The sequence below is a fragment of the Microcaecilia unicolor genome, chromosome 8 (genome assembly GCF_901765095.1).
Source record: "Microcaecilia unicolor chromosome 8, aMicUni1.1, whole genome shotgun sequence".
NCBI classification, from domain to species: Eukaryota; Metazoa; Chordata; class Amphibia; order Gymnophiona; family Siphonopidae; genus Microcaecilia; species Microcaecilia unicolor.
In genome coordinates, this window is record NC_044038.1 from 68857449 (window position 1) to 68870978 (window position 13530).

The following is a 13530-nucleotide window of genomic DNA, read 5'->3' on the forward strand; positions in this document are numbered from 1 at the left end:
GAAGAGACCAGGGCCTGGGAGCCTAGCATGTTCCAGCTGCTGACAAGGATGGAGAAAACTGCTGATAATTGTAGCTGCTGGAATGCTTTGCCCTTTGTCACAGAAGCAGTTTGGCAGCAGCAGCAACATCCTCGGGACTCTGACAATGTTTGCTTGGATTCTGTTTCTGGGATGGATACGGGGGGGGGGGGTTGATTTTTTGACATGTTCGGAATGTCTTGGATAATCCAGCTCTGATGTAAGAGGCTCTTCCTTCCCTGTTGGGGAGGGGGCTGAGTGGTAGGAGAGATGTGAAGCAGCTGGATGCTGTGAGCTATTCTTCTGCAAGGGCAGGTCCTTTGTGCACTGATCCATTTTATTCTATATATTCAGCATCTCTTATACCTTGTATTCCCTCTCATTCTCAGCAGTTACACCCAGTATACACCTCATTCCACCCCTGTTATGCCCAATGCACCCTTCAGTTCTGCACTGTACACCTAGTATCCTGTTACATACACACTTACTACATCCGGAATACTCTCCCATTCCTATACCAGTTTACACCCTGCATAACTACATGTTCTGCATCTGGTACACCTATCTGCACCCCATATACTTGCCCATTCTCTAGGAATGGTACACAGTATATCCCCGTCCGTTGCATCCGATATACTTTGCTGTCCTGTAGCAGTGGCCCCTGGTATACCCCTATTGTGTACTTATAAGGAGAGTAGTTTTGAAGGAATCTAGACAAATAATATAGGACTGTCTAGCTAGGTAGTGAGACCAAGAGTTGCCCCTAATGAGCAATTAAATATTATTTCACTAATGGTTAAAGTAGGCATTTCTGAGGTTGGGGGGGGGGGGCATGGAGATAAGTGCATACATATGGTGAGTAAATGTCAGACAGCTTTTAAAAGGAAACTGATCCGAGTTGTGGTGGTGACGACTGTTACAAATACCATGGACAGCTAGGAAATTGAACAGATGGGTCCTCGCTAGAAGCTCACATGACTAGACTGAAGCTATCATATTTTGGTCATATTATAAGATGGCCAGAGTCCCTAGAAGTAGCAATTATGATAGAAAAGGTTGAAGGTAAGAGTGCTTGGAAGACCAGCAAATAAGGTGGATTGACACAGTCACAACAATGAATGCTCCATTAAAAACTGTCCGCACCCAAATAGATGACAGAATATTCTAGAGAAAGTCAATACATGGTTGCCAGAATTTGGCTTTGACATGACAGCAATTAATCAATGAATGCAAATGGTTTCATTTTGAAAGCCAGCTTACACTTCAGCAGGTACAGAAATACCTATGTACCTGATAAATAGTAGTAGTAGTAGCAGCAGCAAAATTTACCCTTCTAATGTACCCACATCCTTTTTGGCCCAGTTTTATCTCATTTCTTCAGCCTGCGTTACTAAACATCTGCTGTGTTCCAAAGATTGACTCCCCCCCCCCATTTACAATACCCAGAATTTACCAAGAACTGCACAAGCTGGAGCATATTACCAGAAATAGAGCCTTAGCCACTGCTGACCAGGTCTTCCTGCTTAGAGGCTGCTGCCCTGGTATAGCCCTCAACCACTGTTTACTAACAGCAGAGGAATCCTTGAGGAGCAGGCAAGAATAAAACGGAATAAACAATTCTGCTTGCCCACACCCTCTCCCCTTTTCACTCGGTCAGAGAGTATGTTCTAGCTATTTGGTAGTTCTAGTAAACAGACTTTTTCCAGGGAGAAACAACAACCCAGGAGCCTCGAATCTGGGACAGAAGTCGCAGGATCCCACTGCGCTGCTTTTCTGAATTGAAGTTTCAACATACCACCTGTGCTTGATGGTATGTTTATCTTTCTGAACTGTCGCTCTCTGCAGCATGTCACTTTATCTCGATTGTTCTGATCCATTAGGCCTGACATTAACACAAACAGGGACCATGACCCTGCTTTCTGTGCCTCACAGTCATATTGCAGTCAGGTGACTGCTCAGAGACCTGAATCAGGCACAGCAAGGCTAAATCTCATGAGCTGTGACAACAATGAGAGATCTGTGTGTAACCGCAGACTGGAGATGTCTGGACTAGGCTCCTTGCTCTCCATATGCACCAAATCCTAGCTTACTGCTTTGTGAGGGATGTAGGAAGACTTCAAATAACCAGGGTCATTGTCCAGGTGTGGAGGAGGACTGTGCATAACTAGCGTCCTAATCTTTCTGTTGGTGACATTTTACATTCCCCTCTGCTTGGAGCACTAGCAATTGGATGAGGCCACCAAACTTGCTTCTCTGAACTGAATTTGAATCCAGTACCACAGCATGAATGCAGGTCTACTGTATACCTTATGGTTCATGTTGAAATGCAAGGATTTGCATTTAGCTCAAGGCGAATTACATTCAGTACCCTAGGTATTTCCCTGTCTCTAGGCAGACCTCCAGCTTTGGTCCCCCTCAAATCAATTAACTGTCTAGCTCAAAGCTTCCCAAACTGTTGGTTGTGGACCCCCAAATGGGGGTCACAAAACCTGTTTTGGGGGTCATGGCCTAGGTAAGCTCTGCATAGGTGAAACATTATTCTACACCTCTAGAAGGTCACCCAATTTTATTGGGCTGCAATCATGGGGTAACAGCAAAAAAAAAAAATTGAGCATCACTGCTCTAGCTCCTCTCTTCTCCCCCACCCCAAGCCAGGATTTTGATCATTAAACTTGGAGGGGCCCTTTTACTAACCCTTGGTAAAAAGTTGCCTGCGGTACTGTGAGTACGTCTTTAGGGCGTGCACTGTGCCACTTTTTACCGCTGCTTGGAAAAGTGCAATATGTTAATGGGCCTGCGCTAATATTAAAACTAGTGCATGCATATTTACGGCCTGAGCCCTTACTGCCACCCATTGACTTAGCGGTAACCATGCAGCATGCGTCAACATGGGTGCACCCCAAAATCAGAATTACCGCTGGGCGCATGTGCTACCCTGGTGGTAGTGCCGATTTGGCGCATGTTAGCCCTCCCACAGCTTAGTAAAAGAGCCCCAGAGTGCAGGAGTAGTCTAGTGGTTAGAGCACTGGGCTCACAACCAGCAAAGTCAGTTCCAAATCCTACTGCTGCTCAGGGGCGTATCTGGACTTTGCCATTAGGGGGGGTCCAGAGCCGAGGTGAAGGGGCACATTTTAGCCCCCCCCCCCCCCGGCGCCGCCAACAACCCTCCCCCCTGCCGCCATTGCCGATGCCACCCACCATTGCCGACACTCCCCGCCACCGCCAGAACCACCTCCAACAACTGTGGCCCGCCCGCCGTCGCCGTGATGTTGCCTACCTTTGCTGGCGGGGGACCCCAACCCCCGCCAGCCGAAGTCTTCTTGCTTTGTTTGGTTTCTGAGTCTGTCTGACGTCCTGCACGTACAACGTGCAGGACGTCAGACTCGCAGAAACAGAACAAAGGCCCGGAAGGATTCGTTCTATTTCTGTGAGTCTGAGGACGTCAGACAGACTCAGAAACCAAACGAAGCAAGAAGAGTTCGGGTGGTGGGGGTTGGGGTCCCCCGCCAGCAAAGGTACTAGACGGCGACAGCAGGTTGATGGTGGGTTGGTGGCGGGAGGGGGGGGTTGAGAGGGTCGTTGGCAGGGGGGGTCCAGGGCCAAATCTACGGGGGCCCTGACCCCCGTGGCCCCATAGCAGGTATGCCCCTGCTGCTGCTCCTTGTGATCTTGGGTGAGTCGCTTAACTCTCACATACAAACAGATTGTAAGCTGTCTGGCAACAGGGAAATATGCCTACTGTACCTGAATGTAACTCACCTTCAGCTACTACTGAAAAGATTGTGAGCTAAAACCAAGTAAGGACATAGTCATAATCATACCAACATCACCCTTCCCATAATATTCCATTGCAAAATGGATGTCCTACTTTGTCCTTATTGTGTGTTTGTGTGATATGTATGAGAGAGATAATATGAAACAATTTCCAAAATCTTTTTATGGCTGTGACTCCCCTGGAGGTACAAAATAGAATAGAATTCACTTTGAATGGGCTCCTTCGGCATTGCCGAGCAGGAACCACTAGCGCAGCTTGATAAACAAGGCACTTAGTGCGTGCTAATTCCTTTAGCACGCACTAAGCTTTAGTAAAAGGGCCTCTGTGGTACTTAGGAGGCTTTACCACAGAGTATATTAAAAACTGTAATACAAGATTTAAACATTATATTCTATTCAGCTTTTAACTTGCAATTCAAAGTGGATCACAGTTCAAAGAGATATCCCAACCAGATAGAATTACGTTAAAATCAGTAATCTAACCTTAAAAGAAATATCCATCTATTTCATTTTTATAAAACATAACATTAAGAAATGAACAAATAAGTTTTTAAGACGTTTCGAAAAAAAAAAAAAACTTGTAAGGAGTAGTTAAGCAAACTGTTGTACATAGACTGTTCCATATTTTTGTGCCTTGGAAAGCAAAAGAATGTTCCCAAACAGACTATTCATAACATCAAGAATAGAAGATGATCGTAATACAAATAACAGATAATGGAAGTACAATGCGTTGAAAAACAGATTCAGTACAAGGAATTAGTAGCTGATCACCTGAAGTACAATAGTTTAATGATATACAAGTTGTAGTCTGATAGAATTAGACTGGGAATTCATTTTCCACTGGTGGGAATTTTTTTAAAGAGAAATGATTTAAAACTTTTACCGAGCTTCATGTAGTTGTTTTGACATCTAATTAATTCTGGTAGCGAGTTCTAGACAATTTTCTTGCAGTTTGTTAAGTGAAGTATTAAGTAATCTCTAGCCCAAGGATAGCAAGCTCAACAAGGGGTTGCATGTATTCAGGTGCCATGCCGTACAATATTTGATATATGAATATACAGAGTATCGGTTACGCTTGCTTTTATTTGGAGCTTAACTAACAGCGGTGATGCTCTTTCAAAGAGTAATACTCTGTAGATAAGTCTAGCTGCGGTGTTTTGAATAGTTGAGGTTTTGTTTTTTGTTTTTTTAAATATCTGCTTCTTGCAGCCTACATAAATTGCATTGCAGTAGTCCATTTGTGTTAAGACAAAAGACTGTACCAGGAGTCTAAGGATCTCAGTTGAGAAGAAGGACCTTATTCGTTTTAATTCCCAGAGGGTTTACAAGGCTTTGGCTACTACTGTGGATGTTTGAGGTTCAAAAGTTAATTGATGGTCAGTAGTCACACCTAATAGCACCATAAGCACATTTATAGACAAGACAGGCTATTTTAAATTGAATTTGAGATTCTAATCTTAGGCCATGGGCTTTGTCTGCATTACCACACTGGGAGCCACTAGCGAGACTTGATAAAAGGCCCTAAATGCTACGCATCCTATGTTATACCTATGGGCCACATGTCACTTAGCACACGCTAATGTCTGTTATCCCATGCTAAGCTTTAGTAAAAAAAAAAGTCCCTTAATAATTTGTTAATTCTGTCTTTACCAGTGGATATCAGTTACATAAAGATTTTTTAGCCCTTCACTTTCCTAGCTCAAAAGGAATCAAATATAGGATGCAGTTTGCTTTAACATTTGGTTATCAGGTGGCAAAGGATTGGAGTGCTTTATCTGTTGAGCTTAAATTGGTAAAAAAAAAATGTAATACTTTTTTTGGAAATCCAATACGCTATGGATGTATTTCCTAGGAATGCCCAGCATCTCTTGTGTTTACCACATGCAGTGTATAAATGTAATATCCAGTGTTCTCTTTTTGTAGGAAAAAAGGTACCGGTACTCATACAGTGCCAACCTTAAGGGTGGGGTCACTATGGCTCCACCCCTATAATCACCCACACACACAGTAGCCACACCCATTTTACCAGCCATGGAGCATATATAAAGACATAATGGAAAATAGTACACAAGTCCTTAGGCTGAACAAAAGAACCCCTAAGACTGATCATCATAAACTAATAAAATATGTAGACAAAAAAATCAGCTGAAACCCCAAAACCCAGACTCTGTCATGCAGGAGAACACCAGAAAAACAAAAATATATTGCCCTTGCTATAAAAATAGCAGATGTAAATTTCAAATATGCCATTCACTACATTACAAATTAATAACTACAAATAAAACAAAAAAATTAGCACAGCTACCACACTACTTTATCTTAAAATTTAAAAAAAATATCTTTTTTCTACCTTTGTTGCCTGGCCACATACTTCTTTTCATTTGTGTTGGTCCCAATCTCTGGCTTCTACTTTCCTCATCTTCTCTCCTCCTTTTCCTTTCAGCTTTTTTCAATGTTTTCTGCCTTTATCCACATTTAGTTCTTTCTGACTATCCAATCTTCAATTTCCCTCTTTTGACTGTGTCTACCTACAGCTTGCCCTTCTTTCTCCTCTTTGTATCCATGCAGCATTTGCCCCCTCTCTCTCCTCCCCACTACCATCCAGCATTATCCCTCTCTCTTCTCCACACATCCATCCAGCATTTCCCCCTTGCTCTTCTCCTCACTTCTATCCAGCATCTTTCTCCATGCCCCATCTAGTATTTCTCCATTTGACCCCTCTCTACCCATCTGGCATCTCGCCCCTTGCCTCCTGTCTCCCCATCCAGCATCTCTCTCCTTGTCTCCTTCTCTCCCCGTCCAGCATCTCTCTCCTTGTCTCCTTCTCTCCCCGTCCAGCATCTCTCTCCTTGTCTCCTTCTCTCCCCGTCCAGCATCTCTCTCCTTCTCCTTCTCTCCCCGTCCAGCATCTCTCTCCTTGTCTCCTTCTCTTCCCATCCAGCATCTCTCTTCTTGTCTCCTTCTCTCCCCGTCCAGCATCTCTCTCCTTGTCTCCTTCTCTCCCCGTCCTGCATCTCTCTCCTTGTCTCCTTCTCTCCCCGTCCAGCATCTCTCTCCTTGTCTCCTTCTCTCCCCGTCCAGCATCTCTCTCCTTGTCTCCTTCTCTCCCCGTCCAGCATCTCTCCCCTTGTCTCCTTCTCTCCCCGTCCAGCATCTCTCCCCTTGTCTCCTTCTCTCCCCGCCCAGTATCGCTCTCCTTGTCTCCTTCTCTCCCCGTCCAGCATCTCTCTCCTTGTCTCCTTCTCTCCCCGTCCAGCATCTCTCCCCTTGTCTCCTTCTCTCCCCGTCCAGCATCTCTCCCCTTGTCTCCTTCTCTCCCCGTCCAGCATCTCTCCCCTTGTCTCCTTCTCTCCCCGTCCAGCATCTCTCCCCATCCTGCATCTCTCCTAGGACCGCTGCTGCTTCTCCCAACAAGCAGTAGCCGGCAAATCAAGGAGTAAAAGGCATGAGACCACAGTTCTTAGATGCGCGCTTTTGGCTCTACTGATTCCCTGCCCTTCTGACATCAACTTCCTGTTCTGTGGCAGGGGATTGGCAGAGACATCAGAGTGTGCACCCCTGCGCCTGCTACTCCTTGCTGTTCCTGAGGCACTGTTGCTGCTCATTGGAAAAAGCTGCTGTGGCAGCGGGAGAGAGGCGAGAGATGAGAGGAGAAGGGGGAAAAAAGGTAAAAGGTGCCGGTACCCTGATAATACCCTTTGGAATGGGTATTACTAGAGTGATAGATTGTTCCAGAGCCCTAGGGGAAGGGGAGAGGTCCCTGCTAGAGTGTTGGAATGATTGGATGTCCCATGGGAGGAAGCCCAGCCCAAGGGAAGTAGTTTTGAAATAGAATGCAGAGAGATATTGCCCTGGTACTGAAGAGTGACTGGGGGAGGAGTTTGGAAGGAGATAAAGCTAAAGTTATGCCTGAGGGGGGGGATCTTTGGTTGCCTGTAGGTCTGGAGTTGTCTGTACATCCCTTGCCATTGACCAGGAGAGGAGAGAGAGGAGTCCTGAGAGATCCACTAGCTGTGAGTCAGGTTGCAGCTGCAATAAGTGGCAACCATTGGTAGGTAGAAGAAGGCCCAGCCCAGGAACAGGGAACCAGAGCCATGGAGAGCTTGTTCAAGAACCAGGGTGTCTGAGCCCACAAAAGTGAATCATGTTAAGAAAAGGAGTACAGCCTTTGGGGATACCTTTGGGGATAAAAGCTCTCTACAGGACAGGCATGGACAGGAGAAGTTGTATATATGTAAATAGCCCTGAATGAGAATTCCCCTGTAGATACACCTGAGGAGGATAGTTGCAGCGGTTTGCAAATAAAAGTTAAGTTTTGTTATTAAACCTTAGTTTAGAGTGCTGAGTGGTTCCTGGACTGAACAGCTGAGTGAAACCCAGAACTGGTGAGAGAATCTGACTTCCCATCCCCCCAGATCACTATTCAGGACCATAGACCCACTCCAGGGGCGTAGCCAGTAAGGGGCCACGGGGGCCTGGGCAAAAGTGACAGGTGGAGGTTGTTGAATTTCGTCAGCATGTGCCTCGTTCTCATTTCATCCTCTGTTTCATCATCAGCAGTTGCCTGCGTGTAGGCGCATATCTCCACATCAGTGCTGTCGTCAGCTGTTTGTAGATCGTAATCAACAGCTACATAGCGATGGAACTCCTCTTCAGTAACACTGGCTGAGATGTAAATAACCTGTTCATCTGACATGTTTGCAACAGCTGCATCCCCCTCCACATCCTTAACAAAGCTTGCCCGCTTGTAGCAGTTCACAATGGTTGCCTGTGTAACATGATTCCAGGCTTCTTTTTGCATATGTAGGGAATCCAACAGTGATAGATTACGAGCCAGTTCAACAGCACGTTTATCTTTGCCAGTCTGGTCAAGCAACAAAATCTGACACCTTTGTGCCCGCATTCTAGTGTCTAACTTCTTTAGCCACTGCTTCCAAATTTCCCCAGTCATCCATGAATTTGGTCTTTCTGCTTCAAGACACGTGAAACTTGACTGGGATTGACACCATATTCTTTAGCAATAGATGCTTGACTTTGTTTGTTTTTTAATTTTTTAAGAACTTCTATTCGTTCAGCCAGTGTTAAAGTCTTACAGTTCCGCCGTGACGATGACGACCCCAGTGTATACTCTAACAACATTCTTTCGCTTATTCTGCCTGTAGCAGCTAAAGGGGCGGTAAATTTGAAATCTCGTTGGTTGTCACGCGCCAATCGGCTTCCAAATTCCGTGCACGCGCTTATGCGGATTCTTCCCAGCAGAGAAGCGGTCTTAAACCATGCATGTAAGCGAATCTTGCACTTATCAGTGGTGCACTAAACCGAAGTTTGTCCCCATAGAAATTGATGGCACCAAAAACGGGACCGAAGTACGGCATGCAGTTAAACAGAGCATGCGCTTATCCGACGTGCACTTAAATGGAGTGCACTGTGTGTATATATATGTATATATATATATATATATCTTATATAATAATTCTCACCTCCAACGTTCTGAGGCTGCCTGGAACCGTGGTTTCCTGCCAGTGCTGCTCAAGAAAGTGGAGTAGACAAAAGTGACATCATTCCTGAAGTGCCACTGATTGGCTGCTGTGACATGCTGCAGAACGTTCAATAGACAGGAGTGGAAGTGAACAAAGCAAGTCTATGGTAAGCAAGGAAGCCCATTGGTTAATCTCTGATTCCACTCCCCAAAGCAGCCGTCATTCCTATACACAAAAAAAAAAAAAAAAAAAAAAAAGGAAACCTAGGAGCTGCTTCTCATTGCCGTTTTTACAGCTTTTTCCAGTGGACAAAAGGAGGGGGGGAGACACACAGACCCTGCAAGTGGGAGGGGGGAGGGGGACCCTGCAACTGGGAAAAAGGGAGGGGGGACCCTGCAACTGGGAAAAAGGGGAGGATGGGAGGAGGGGGGAACCCTGCAACAGGGAGGGAGGGAGGGGGGGACACCCCTGCAAATGGGAGACATACCGGAGGGGGGGACGACCCTGGAACTGGGAGAGAGGGGGGACCCTGGCACATACTCTCATTCTCACACACACACTCACACCCAGTCTCACTCTCTCTCTGTCACACACTCACACACTTGCACATTCACATTCTCTAAAACATACACACTCCGAGGAAAACCTTGCTAGCACCCGTTTCCTTTAAAATAGAAACGGGCCTTTTTTACTAGTATATATATATATATATATATATATATATATATATATATATATATATATATATATATATATATATATATATAGTCCTCCACATCCTATCCAAATGGAACAGCTTTTGACTTTTTACACATGGACCAGCATAGCCAGTTCCTCATTTCTAATAATATTTTGCTATTGTTTTGGGTGAGTGAAAATGGTATCCTATGATAGCATTGTGCTTATTTGAATTAGTTTTCCTGTACAAGTTTTGCTTGAATTTTAAAACACGTCAACAAGGGCAGGGCTAGGTGGGGGCAGAGCTAGGTGTGTTGTCAGACAATTATGGATGTAAGCCCCACCGCTGGTACCACCCCCTAACCCTGCCCCCTTTAGCCTCCCCAAAGTTGGGCCACCGACCGCCTATGCTGGGCTTGTTTCAGGTGCAATTTGAAAATCACATGGATTATTTTCTCGTCTATACATGCTAAAATTTGTAGCAAATTTGCCCACAAATACAGCAAGTACAAAAGAAAATCCCTCTTCCCCCTCCCCCCCCCCCCCAAGTAAGAGGTTCCCAGGTAGGTGGTTCCAAAGCAGTCACTCTTCCCTTATTTTACATTGACTCCTGTAACAGCTCGCTATTATTTGTCCCTTCTTTCAGTTTAAAAAGTTGTCCTCATTTGCAAAATACAGCAGTTAAACAGGATGTTCTGACCGTTTGACTCCCTTGCTTTATGATCCATATTGGTTTCCTATTTTATTGTAGAATTAGATTCAAAATATACATTTTAGCACCCACAGCTTTTTATATCAGCCTACCACATACTTAAATTCCTTGGCAATACTTTATTGTCCATCTGCTTACTGTTCCTCCACATTCAAAAACAAGACTTGACTCCACCCGCATCACAGCTGCCTTCGTTTTGGCCCCTATGCTTTTGAACTCCTTTCTTCTTGATGTGTGCATGGAGCATTCTTTTTACAGCTTCAAGATAGACGTGAAACATGGCTATTTCATCAGGCCTTTCTGGGCCTACTTAGTGATCTAAGGGCTGATGCAGTAAGCTTGCTTTGTGTGCTGATGGCTTACTTCATGGCTTCCTAACACAAGCATAATGCCAAATTTCTGTGCATCGGTGCAATAAACAAATGTATATACAAAACTTGTGCACTAACCAGGAAGAGAACACTGGACATAGGAGCTGGCTCTGTGGGTGCGTAAGCACCCCCAATATTGAGAAAATTCCTTGTATATGTCCAGGTCTTAGGCAGGGGAGACAGAGGCGATCTCACAGGGCCTTGCGCTCTTAGGGGCCCCACATCTCTGGCACATCTGTCCTCCTGTCTTGGAACTCCTCCCTGCTCTGTACCTTAATGTGCATCCACATTTCAGTAAGAGAGCATCAGGCAGCAGCAGCAATTTTCATATCCCATCAGCTGCCGAGCCCAGAGCCTCCTTGCTGCTGCGTCCTGCCCCCTTTTGATGTCACTTCCTGCTTCTGCAAGGGCGGAATGCAACAGCAAGGAGGCTCTGGGCTCTGCAGGTGATGGGATATGAAAATTGCTGCCATTGTCTGCCACTCTGTATTGAAACATGGTGGATGTGTATCAAGGTATGGGGTGAGGTGGGGTTCCGAGAGCTCTAAACCTCCTTTTAAACTGATGGCTTATGGTGGCAGGTGGGGAGGGGGCCCAGTGAACTGGTCTGCACAGGGCCACACAATTTCTAAGACCGGCCCTATCCACTGGGCTTAGTACCCCCAATAATTTTGAAAAGTTGGCTCCCATGACACTGGACACATTCCCACATTGTCCTTCGCTAAGGATAGTGCCTGCATCAAGGGTCGTTTGAGGAGATCTAATAACCACAGATAACAAACCCAGGATGGGGGTTGAAATTAATATAAGAACTGAGGAAATATTTCCTTGTAGAGCTCTCGAATTTAAAGAACGCTGACTGAGAGTACTACAAGGAAATAGATCCTCTGTTCTTATATTAGTTTCAACCCCCATGTTGTGTTCGTTCTTGTCTGTGGTTATTAGATCTCCTCAGATAACCCTTGACACAGGCACTTTGCACCAAAACACAGCCCACCTCTGGTCCATCAGTTAAAGACCTGTTCCGGCTTTGAAGGCTCTTTATGCTATTTTTTTGCTAATGCTTTTCTACAATACATACTTTGTTGTCAGAGTTATTGATTAAATAGTAGTATACCAAATACCCAAAGATAAAATACCATAGTGTAACACTTTAAAGGATGTAAACTGTAATGATGTGGCAGAATTTTGAAAACTTTTTACCATAGAATTTACCCCGAGCTGTCACAAACTGTGGACTCTGATTATAAAGGTCCATATTTTGATTGAACATTTGCATTCAGTATGGAAACCTTCCCATATTGCACAGTGTCAGGAACTCCATTTGAGATCCCCCCCCCTAGAAGGGTCTGCTATAGGAAAGACTTATCTGTGGACTACTACACACAGGAGTAACATTAGAAACAGTCAAGGGCGGAAGATGTATGGAGAGCTTAAACAAGAAGAGTATCATTGAGATCAATTGGGGTCTAAAGCAGAATGGGCAGGAAGACCTTGCTGTCATACTGCTTTTAGGAGCTGATGCAGAAAGCTACCATGGGCAGAAAAGTATGATCAACAAAACCATCTGTGCACAGTTTTATGGCCACATGATACAGAGATAAAGCGCAAATCCGCACATAGGTCACTGGCGCACACCGTATTAAAATTAATGGTAATGAGACTATTAGCTATTCGACCCCAATGCAGAGAAGGATGCAAAAGGTGTTAGGCGAGCACAATGCTAGAATTTGGATGCTAGGCATAGAAGAGTTAGCTCATTCTTGTGTAATAGGGGTTTGAGAGGCTGTAATGCCTATTTTTCTTTTTACTGGAGGTGACAGCTCCAAGCAGAAAAAAAAATTATATCTGCACATGAATTGGCATGTTCTCCACATAAATATCATCCTTAAAAGTTTTCTGTGCAAGAAATTTTAGTGAGGCTGATATTTATCCCTAGAATACCATTTCGGTGTATGTGCAGATGTGTACTGGTGCTTTATTTTGCTCTGGCATGCACACAATTCTGACCTTTGTGTAAAATCTTGTGTTCACTTGTCAGGCAGGATTTCCCCGATTACCGCACAAGTTCTCCCTGCTTTGAGTTTGCATATGGTTAGTTTACTGCATCAGTGCAGAATATTTCCTTGATAGGTTCATGGTGGCAGCTGTTCACGTTGCTTTCTGCATCTGCCCTTTAGTCCGTTAGTCTTTCTCCCCACCACTACCACCAACCACTGTGAAGCAATTAGCCATCCCTCTCTTCAGTGGGAGGGGATTGACACTGTATCTGAGGCACAAAGGTTTTATCTGTGCATCTCTCTCCAGTGGGAATGCATTCGCTGTCTTTATCTCTCTGCCCAAGGGGAGGGGAATTAACTATGTTTCCAAGGTGGACTATCTGTGCATCTCTCTCCAGTGGGAATGCATTAATTCTGAGCATGTGTGCCTCCAGCATGAGGTGACTAGTTGGAAGGATTTATCTGTGACTTTCTTTCCAGTGGGAGGAACTTGGCAG

The 13530-nt window shown here is 44.9% G+C and overlaps 1 protein-coding gene across 1 annotated transcript in view; it reads left to right on the forward strand.

Moving 5' to 3' along the window:
* The window catches only part of LIPE (lipase E, hormone sensitive type), a 74580-nt gene that overhangs the window by 19820 nt on the left and 41230 nt on the right, over positions 1-13530 (forward strand). The window lies entirely within an intron of this gene.